General features: G+C 37.6%; 1 pseudogene; it reads left to right on the forward strand.

The window, feature by feature from the left end:
• The first annotated feature begins 2,313 nt into the window (after positions 1-2,313).
• LOC123501954 lies at positions 2,314-8,810 on the forward strand (annotated as a pseudogene).
• The last annotated feature ends 2,285 nt before the right edge of the window (positions 8,811-11,095 follow it).

The following is an 11,095-nucleotide window of genomic DNA, read 5'->3' on the forward strand; positions in this document are numbered from 1 at the left end:
GGGTTAATTAGAATGTGAAAATGGGTGTATTAAGGTGAGGGCAGGTGAGGGTGTGAAGGAAGGAGTACCAAGGGTGTGGCTTCCCGAGTCGTGTGGTGGAAGTTGATGGTCATTTTAGCGGGTTTAAGTATAGATAAGGTGTTGATTCTTGTGTTTGTGTTACGTATGAGTGGTTTCCAATATGTATTTGTTAAAAGGATGAAAATTGATCTTGTTTGTTGAAGAAATGTAAGGTTTTAATGTTTTTTTCTATTATGTTTTAGACAAAAATTGTTCATATTTATGTGTTTCAGTCTTGGCTTCCTGACTTTTGAGGTGGAAGTTTGACGATCTTTTAGCTATTTAACCCCTTCATTACTGGGACGCATTTTTTACCACGAGTTTTTGGGTATGATTGGGTAATTTTATTTAGATTAGGAAGGGTCTATGGAGGTTAAAAGAGGCCACAGTCTTCACTATTTTAATCTCAATATAAATATCTGAAGCTGTATAAAATCGTCAAATAGTAAGCAAAATGAATATGAAAACGTGTCCAGGTACTGACGGGGTTAAGTCTTGATAGGTTGTTAATTCTTGTTTTTATGTTATGTACAAGTGGTTTCCAATACGTATATATTTGCTGGGAGGGGGGGGAGCGTAAAAATGATCTTGTTTGTTGAATGGATATAATGTTTTAATGTTTACCCTTTGTGTCTTTAAGGAAAATAACTTTTTATGTATTTCCATCTTGGTAAGTAGAAGGTTCTTGGTGGAGTGTTGTGGCCTATCAGTGTTGTGATATTTAGCTTGTCACTTATCTGCAGGGATGAATGAGTTGCGTTTATCTTGAGAACGTAAAGGAAGTCACAGCACTGTCCTAATATAGATGTCCCTCCAGCTGTCCTTATTTCCCAGCTCCCCCTTTGGAGCTCTTTCACTCAGCTGATAGGAGATAGGAATGAAAATATGATAAAACAAATCTATCCTAAGCCTAACTTAGCTAGAATACCCTAACCACGCTATTGATCAGGAGAGTTTGGAGGAAGACATATCAGAGGTGCGTGTCACCTCAACTAGGTTATGTTAGCTTGGGTTGAAGTTAGCGTTAGCTTAGGTTCTCATATTTTCATTCCCACGTTCCGTCAGCTGTTTGAAAGACCTGCGATAGGGGGACAGGAAACAACTACAGCTGGAGGGACGTCTATATTAGGACAGTGCCGAATTCACTACTTGGCAATATTTCACCCTCAATAACTAACTAATCCTTACAGCAATGATGAATGAATGGATTTGAAGGAATATAAGGCAGAAACTGCTACTTTTTATATATCTTTCAGTCCTAAATAATCAGCTCCTACTATACACATTCCAGTGTAACATTTAATATCTATTCAATAGTAAGGGTTAAACTTAAAGAATGTGTTAATTGCTACTTTTTTCATCTTTTTCCCCAACCATCAATTAACTCTGCTTTATTTTGCCACAATAGTAGTAGTATTCACCAATAACAAGCCAGGAAGAGACTAACATGGGTCAACAGAATATAACAAAAACAGAAGCAGGATACCCTTCATACTTGGTCCCTTTCCAGTATTTCCTAGTGTTCATTAGTATTTAACTCGGCACCGTCCTAATATAGACGTCCCTCCAGCTGTCCTCATTTCCTGGGGACATGGGACGTGGGAAGGAAAGTGTGATCACCAAAACTCACCTAACCCTAACTTTAACCTAAACTAACCTAACCTAACTAACATAACCTAGCTGAGGCAACACACACACTGTTGATGCGTCTTGTTCAGAATTCTTCTGACCTATAGCATGGTTAGGTTAGGTTAGGTTAGAGTTAGTTTAGTTTTAGTTATCATATTTTCATTTCAACATCCTGTCAGCTGAGTGAAAGAGCTGTGAAGGGGGAGCTGGGAAACAAGGACAGCTGGAGGGACATATATATTAGGACAGTGCCAAAAACCGAAACAAGATACTTCATGTTAATTCTTTTTCTAGGTATGCTTTCTAGTCTTAATAAAGAACAAGCCTATATGTCAGTCATAATATTGAACATACATTTACTAGCAACAAACATAAAGTGACTAATCTAATTTAAGAAACAAAAACAGAAAGATCCTACATGTTAATTTTTTTAATGTTTTCCAGCCTTAATAAGGATTATGTATTAGATTACAGAACTAGAATTACTGGGACACTGAAGGGCATTTTTGTGATAGTGGTGATGATTTTACTGACTGTAGTGTGATCTGTGTAGGTGTTCAAGGATGTCTTCATAATTTTAGCTACAGTGAGAGCACTGTCCTAAGCCACAGCCCTTCCTGCAGCATGAGTGTCAGCAATGCCACCCTACAATCACACTCTGCCTGCCTTCAATGATCAGTTTGGAATCAAGCCAGAGTTTTATGACTACTCCCACTTCTATGTTGGCATCACCTTCTGCACTATTCTGGGCATCATCCTGATTATGGTGAGTAATCTGTGCAAGATTAGAGAGGTTTTCAAGGGTATTTCCAAAATTAATAATGTAAAAATCTTGTTAATTTGTTACTAGAGATATAAAAAAATATCTTGAAAACAGTGCAACTTCAGCTCTATGACCCATCTTTATTAATTTTGCTCTCTCAATATGACTATTTTTCAAGCCCACAGAGATGTATAGATGGTTCTCAATGATTTTCTCAAATTGATAATAGAAATAATAGTTAATAATAGAAATAAATAATAGAAATCTTGTTAATATCCCCCTAGAACTGTAAAAACATCTTAAAATCAAGTGCAACTTGAAGTAGAGCCTTCTATAAAAAACAGTGGCAATGTGGCCAGAAGTGTTTCAGAATGTGGTCCAATGAGAGGGACATTGCAGGGTAAGTTGTAGAGATACAAGGGGACTCCAAAGAATAGCGAGGGTTCAATTGACTTGGGAATTTGAGGGGATAAAGAGATGTTGTGGGATGATTTGGGAACTCAAGGAATAGATAGATGTAGACTTGTTTGTGCTTCGTAGATACAAGTTAGTGGTGAAATTGGGGCCTCTGTGGTGCAGTGGAACCACACACGCTTTAGGTCTGAGAGGTCCTCAAGTGCACAAGTTTGAATGCTGTCCATGGTGTGAGTGTAGGAAGGGCTTCCTTACTCAGGGCAATGGTTCCCTAGTGGGTGGGCTTTCAGATAAAGAGGTACTCAAAAACTATCTCCTTTACCTCCATAAATTCCCATGAAAAGCCCATATGGTATAAAAATATGGGGTAACTATGGATTTCACTCAGCTCTTTCTTTTACCATTGAGAAGCAAACAGAGACTCAAAGGTAACACAATCCATTAACTTTCATTGCTAGACACTTTTTCCCATAATAATATTGACTTTTTAGCCACTTATTTTTATGCTGTGGCCTTTTAAATACAGTGCTTACTCCAATTTTGCGAGTTCAAATTTTGTGATACGCCAATTTTGCGACCAAGGACCAAAAATTGCCATTTTTAAAATTTCCCCATCTTGCTCCTTTCTCCCAGTATTGCGAGTGGTGGGGGGAGAGAGAGCGTTCCTGCAAATTATATATTACTGTATTATATAGGCAGTGTTTTATTAATTTATTCATATTTATCATATTATACTATATTATTATCATTTATATTATATTTATCATAGTTTGGTGGTTTTTGGCTAGTCTTCATAAAAATCTGGCGGTAATTCAACGAAGCTCATCTGGCAACGCTGCCCCGCTCCCTCCCACCTTCCATTTGTTTACGTACACCTCCACAAGAGTTCTCTCTGCAAATTTGGAGGAATCATTGTGCTCGACTTTGTGCGACATGGCGCCACCAACCAAGAAAAACATTAGGCTAACTTTGGAGCAGATGAAGATAATTAAGATGAAGAGATTGAAAAAGGAACTGTGATATTTCCAGAGAGTTTGGTGTGGGAGAATCAACTATGAGAATGGTGTTTAAAAACAGTGAAAAAATTGAAAAAGCTGTAAAATCCTATGGTGGACAGATTTTTGATTCACGTAGCCATTGTACAAACAGTGTGATCATTCATATGGAAAGATACCTGGCTCAATATATATGTGATATAAATATGGGCAAAATATTAGGAAAATATTGAAAAATTAGGCGACTATGGATGAGGGATCCACCATATTCAATTTTTCCTATAGGAATAATACTTCCAATTTTGCGATTTCCAAATTTGCGACTCACAAAAATTGGAGTAAGCACTGTACTTGTGTTGTATTAAAGAAATATCTTTCCTAGCTTCTCTTTATATCTGTATCTATGCAAATGCTATCTTCTGGTACTTTGAGAGTTAGAGAGCCATAACAGTGAAAAGGTTTAGCACATAAGTATCAATGCAAAAGAGCCGAGAATTGTAAGAAAATAAGTAAAGGTTGCTACCGAGAAGTAGAGTAAATGTTAAGATAGATAGTTTAGGTAGATATCATAAGTACAGAGAAGGAATTGTTCCTCACAAAAAGTGGTATGTGAGTAGATTGCACTTAGTAATTAATGTTGTTAAAAGATTAGATAAATTTATGGATAGGGATGACAGGTGGAAATAGGAAAATAGGTAGACATGTTTATTCCAGGGACTGCCTTGTGTAGGTCTAATAGTTTCTTCAAGCTTCTCTTATTTTATGTTTTCATGTACTTACCAGTGCCGTTGTTTAGGTGAAAAGTAGCAAGTGCCTTTCTTTTCTTGAATGTTTTCCATATGAACTGTTAGGGTTCTTGTAGCTTCACTTATTTTATGTTCTTACCTGTGCCATTGTTTAGGCGATGAGCAGCAAGTGTCATCCTCCTCTTTGTCTTCCTAATAACCCACTGGCTTGATCAAAATAAGGTTTCCCTCCTGACCAGCTGTGTCTTGCAGGTCAACTGGATCTGCAGCTGCTGCCACGAACACTCCAAGTACTGGAACGATCCTGACACAGGCAACCGCTTTGCTTCACTCATCTTTGTGCGCAAGGCCAAGCAGCGGCCCCTCGACGCCCTCTACTAGACGCCAGCACCTCCCAGTCGCTCACTGCCCACTGCGGCACACCTCTTGTCCTCTCCTCAACTGCAAAGTAATAGTCATCTTGTAAATATGTGCAGTTACTCAAGTGTAGAGTGTAGTGGAAATACTGGATATGTGAACTTGATATGTAAGTTTTTCTCTAAACACCAGATATCAAGTTTCCCCATGAACATTTCTAGGCACGGTACATAGAGTGCAATGGAAATGCTTGATATGTCAGTGTTGCTGCTCCATTCTATAGTTTGAATTAAGTGAAATGAAGTGAGTTAGTATTGACATAATCATATGTTAATCTCTTCTAAAAATTCTCTTTACTTCATGAAAATCTCTTCTCTTACATTCTTCTCTTTTATCCTCAGATCCCTTACATGAACTATCCATGGTTAATTTCAATCTCACTGCTACTACTACTATCCATGGTTTTTCTATGTCATTACTACCACTTTTTTTTTTTTTTACCACCATCACCACCATCACATCACCTCCACCACCAACCCAACTACTTATTCTATTTTTATCTCACTGCTATCACTAGTTCAGTTTCAGTTTCACTTCACTACTACAATTATACATCCTATTTCCACATCACTACTGCTGCTACAACTTCCCATTCTTTATCTATGTCTTTACAACTACCTATTCTCCTCCCAGCAGTCAGCAGTCATGGCCGTGCACGCTGCCTGGCCACCACTCGCCTGCCTAGCCATGTTTGTCATCATCATAGCGTTCATCATCATCAAATATGGTGACACGCTCTTCTGTGCCCGATCAGTGCCTCTATCTCGGGCTGATGATGATGGGGACCAGGCTTCCGTGAACACTGTGTCCTGCCTGTATGACGAGAGGGAGAGTGTGAGGGACTATGAGAAGGAAAGTATCAGGGAGTTTGTGGAGGTGGTGGAGATGCCTGACATATCCCCAGGCCCACAGAAGAAGTATGAGTATGCTGTGTGAAGGATGGGGTTATCTTGCCTCTTGTTCTCTTTGCTTGTGATGAGAACCAATAATTTTTTTTGTGTTTAAGTGAATGTGTTCAACGAGATACTGTCTTTTTCCCTTTATGAAGAGATCTTTTGCTTTTGATTCAAGGAGAGGAGACTAAATGCTTCACTTTTTCGCTTATTTTTTTTCATTTTGAGGGAAGGGGAATAATTTTTTTGTTCTCTCCATCTTTGAGTTTTTCTAAGGAAGGAACAATAACTTCCTTGATTCACTCAATTGTCACTCAACTTAAAGCTACAAATCAGGCAGTATTTTTATAAGGAAGAAAGGGACAATAATTTTCTTGATTTACTCAGTTCTCACTCATATTAATGCTACACACAAGGCAGCAGGAGCAGTATTCTTAGATGACCTTCCTCTATACTACCAATCATGACCCTTGTGACTGCAGTGTTGTCCAGTAATCACTACTCAGTCACACATCACCATCAGAGGAGAGATGCGCAAACAGTGCTCATGAATTAAAAGCATAAAACATGGTGTAAGGACAGGATCATACAACTTTGCCTTAGTCCAGTGAAAATACAAATGCATAAATAAGAGTATGTAAATATGGTATGGAAACAAGAATACCAAAAAAGATCAGAGAAATTAGTCTTGATCAATTTAATATGTCACCTTTTCCACTTTTGCATTGCTTCATAAGTGGTGAATGTTTCTCTTTCTTTAGATCATTTTACTCTGAGAATCTTTGTCAATCCAAAGACATTGAATAGAAAAAAAAAATATTCTATTTAACATCACATCGCTGAGACGAAAGTAAGAAATCAATCAATAAATAACATTAGGCATAGAATGAGAAGAGATTCAATTCTGTTTTAATATTGCATCTGTGTGGCATTAATAAGAAGTGCATTAACAAGTAACCATTTGAAGTGTACATATTTCACTGACACACCTGGGCATTGTTTGTCTCTAAGCTGCTCACTAACACAAGGGTTATGGATCAGATAAGTAATTAATATTCAGGGTCACAAAATTCTGGGTTGCTACAAGTAAACATAAGTCGGCAAACTTTACTGATGAGAAGCAAGGATTTAAACAGACATGGGGTAAGATTTCCTAATGTGTTTATAATATTGCCTTGATGAAATTCATGTAATGGTGTTGCTAATATTCTTACTAATTCAGAGATAAGTAAGTTTCATGATGAATAAAGAGTGAGATAGACATGGGTAAGAGTTGCTGAATATTTTTTTAGCAGTATTTCTGATGTGTTTACAGAATTGTCTTATGAAAATTTATATATTGGTGATGCTAATATTCTTACTAGTTCAGAGATAAGTAAGTGTGGGCAGAGTTTGGTGATAAAAGAGTGAAGAGTGAGGTAGACTTGGGTAAGAGTTTTAGGGTGTTGTGTTAGCAGTATTTCCCTTGTGTAGCTTTGGTGTTGTGGTGTTGATAATATTCATGATTACAAGGAAATCCTGTACTTGTACTATATTACCTTAATGACTAATGTTATCTTGTGTATCTGACTTTTATATAATTTTCAGTGGACATTTTTTAATCTGTATCCTCACTCATTTTTATGTTAACTTAATGGGCTTTTGTGTTTTTTTACATATATGATAAGTTAATTTCAATTGATTCTTTATATATACTGTTCTGACCAATGATATTTTGACGCAGTTCAGATTTTTTATGTTGGTTTTAAAAGAGATGTATTGTAGCACTTGTTAGACACACAACACTGTAATGTGGAGTGAGTGAATGAGAGGTGCACATGTGGTTAGCTTGTGTGAAGCTCTTCTTCCGTCCAGCTGGTGTGCTAAAGTTTGGAAAGAAACATTCCACTCAGTAACCGCACAATAATCAATCCGTCCATTATGATGTTCAACTCTCTTACTGTTAGGCCATTTTCTCCCAGTCATGTAATTTTTCAAACATTTCTACTAGTCTCTTAAATAATGAATATTACAGATGGAAAAATTAACTTTATATTCTTTCTTTCTGTGTGTCCCAGCTATGATTATTTTATAGTGCTGTGGAAATACTACCATAGTATTAAAAAGATTGAAATGCCAGAGTTGCTTTGGTCCTCTAAAAGAAGTGTATGAATTTGTATCTTTGAATGAATCTTATAGTAGTGTATGCGTAAGATAAAAGACTAGTAACAACATTCCCCTTGAAAGTATAAATTGTTCTGCCTGTCTTGTTTGGTTGAAGTTTGGGTTGGCAGAAAGAAATGTATGAATGGATGTTACAGAAAAATGTGTGTGTGTGGAAGACAAAAAGACTTCATTCCAATGTGTCCATTTGTGTCAAATTTGTATTTTATTTACTGAAAAAACAGATACATACTTAACAATGAATCTCATAGAAGAGAGAGAGAGAGAAATCCTCTTCAGTCTAAGAATTGTAGCCGTCCATTATGATGTTGAGTTTTTTCCTCTTGGAATTTCAACTGCGTATGTTAAGAAAATAATTAATTCCATTCTCAAAAATTGTAATCCATCCGTCCATTATAGTATTTAGATCTAATTTAGACTTTTTGAAATGAATCTCAAAACAGAAACATTGCCTCTATGAATGTTATTTTTGTACTAGTGTTACATGAATATTTCTACAATTTCAAACCATGAAAGCAACTACACTCCATAATAATCAAAACCACAAATTTTAATGTACTGTACAGGTATATTTTTCTACACATTTTCAACAGGAAGAGGAGGAGGAAGCAAGTCTGAGAAGACTAAAATAATGGTGTTCTTAATGAAAACTTCCTACTGCCTAAGGATTAAGTTGCCTGGATGCATGTTGTGAGGCGTATGTAAGATGTAAAATAAACTGGTAATGGGGTACTTTGGTTTACTTTTTCCTGCATCCTGAGCTAGTATTTATGGAAACATGGTGCTGGCTAAGACTTTTGAAAATATCGTGGCCAGAGAAGAAAGAAAATGAACATTGCAAGAGAAATAATACTAATGTGAGAATGGGACATATTAGAAACTCAGGACATGTAATGAAAGATAGGACACAAATTTAACGGGAAAGAAAACAAGGTAGAAGAAAATGAGGTTGACAGAGAAAAGTACATGAAGAAATTGTATAAAAAGTGAGAAATGGATGCAAGATTAGACCAGAGAGAGAGAGAGAGAGAGAGAGAGAGAGAGAGAGAGAGAGAAAAATAGGGCCAGAATAAAGCAGAGGAGTTGTAGCCTACCAGTAGTGAATGGAAGAGAAGCAAGTTTGATGATGTATGAACAAGTGACTAGAAAGGAAAGGCTGGCGTGGAGGGATGAACTAGAGCAGTGGTTCCCAAACTTTTGCAGGCTGGCGCCCCCTTGGCTCCCCGGTGAATTCCTAGCGCCCCCCCCACACACACAGACACATATGGAAACAAACACCTCTTTCTTGATATTTGGTATGCTGCAATTTGAAAAGAGAAAGGTTAAACACAAATGTGTATTTCACAAATAAAACCCAATTTAGTAAACCAATTTATTTTTTAGCAGTTTTAACTGTTTCAGCAACATGGAATGGTAAATAAACATTCCACCAGTATCCTTCATTGTTTCACACTTAATATTAATGGGATGGATGTGCTTGGTGCAGGGACATAAGCTTCTCAACATCAGGCTGGAACTCACTAAGAAGAAGTCGTAGATCCCCGCGTTCAGTAATTTTCAGTCGGTTTCTTTGCTTGGAAAGAAGCAAGGTGACTGCATTGAAGCCCTGTTCTACTAAATACGATGTTGGGAAGGCAATAAAGTACATCTCGACCTTGTTCCACAGCACTTGATAGCAGTTAGAGATTTTTTTTTGTAACCAAAAATCTTGATATGACAAAATCTATGTCACAAACACTAAGCCTTAGTGTTTGTGACATAGATTTTGTCATTCAGATTTTGTAAAGAAGAAAAAGTTAATAATAATTGTTCTTCATGCCACCCTGCCGCCCCCCTACCACCCCCTTCTTCCTCACCGCCCCCCCAGATCTTTCCACCGCCCCCAGGGGGGCGGTACTGACTACTTTGGGAACCACTGAACTAGAGGAAGACAAAAGAGTAAAGGAAGGAGATAGAATGAAGAGAGAGAGAGAGAGAAGAGGCCTGGGTGAAGATAATACAGAACGAATGTGGTATTGGGAACACAATATCGTAGACTGGTATTCTGAAATGCTTAGATCTCTCACCATGACTAATTTTCAGGGCCAAAAAGATTAATTCTAGATATGCCATCCCCCCCCTCTCTCTCTCTCTCTGTCTGTCTCTCTTCTAGCATGGGTATTTCCAGATAGAAAGAGAAAGAAGGAGGAGGAAACAGATATTGACAGGCATAAAAGAAGACGTAATGCTGAGTGGTCAGTAAGACACAAGTGGAAATGTGGAAACTGTGATGCAAAGACTACAGACGATTGCAAAACGTGGGAAAGGAGTGTGCCAGAGAGAGAGAGAGAGAGAGAGAGAGAGAGAGAGAGAGAGAGAGAGAGAGAGAGAGAGAGAGAGAGAGAGAGAGAGAGAGAGAGAGAGATTCAGGATTATATAAAAAGAATCCTTTAATGTATCATCTAAAACGTTGAGAAAATACGTAACGACAACAACAATGATAATAACAACAACAACAACAACAACAACAACAACAACAACAACAATAATAATAATAATAATAATAATAATAATAATAATAATAAAAAGACGACTATGAAGAGGAAAAGAGGTACAAAACTGAAAAAAAGAAACGCATTCTCTCTCTCTCTCTCTCTCTCTCTCTCTCTCTCTCTCTCTCTCTCTCTCTCTCTCTCTCTCTCTCTCTCTCTCTCTCTCTAAGTAGAGGTCAACAGTTGCAATTAACTTACAAGGATGTTAATCTCTCTCTCTCTCTCTCTCTCTCTCTCTCTCTCTCTCTCTCTCTCTCTCTCTAAGTAGAGGTCAACAGTTGCAATTAACTTACAAGTATGTTAATTCTCTCTCTCTCTCTTCTCTCTCTCTCTCTCTCTCTCTCTCTCTCTCTCTCTCTCTCTCACACACACACACACACACACTTTGTCGTCAATGCTGGTGAATTATCAGCTATGATGAGAGAGAGAGAGAGAGAGAGAGAGAGAGAGAGAGAGAGAGAGAGAGAGAGAGAGAGAGAGAGAA

The sequence above is a fragment of the Portunus trituberculatus genome, chromosome 10 (assembly GCF_017591435.1).
Source record: "Portunus trituberculatus isolate SZX2019 chromosome 10, ASM1759143v1, whole genome shotgun sequence".
Lineage (NCBI taxonomy): Eukaryota > Metazoa > Arthropoda > Malacostraca > Decapoda > Portunidae > Portunus > Portunus trituberculatus.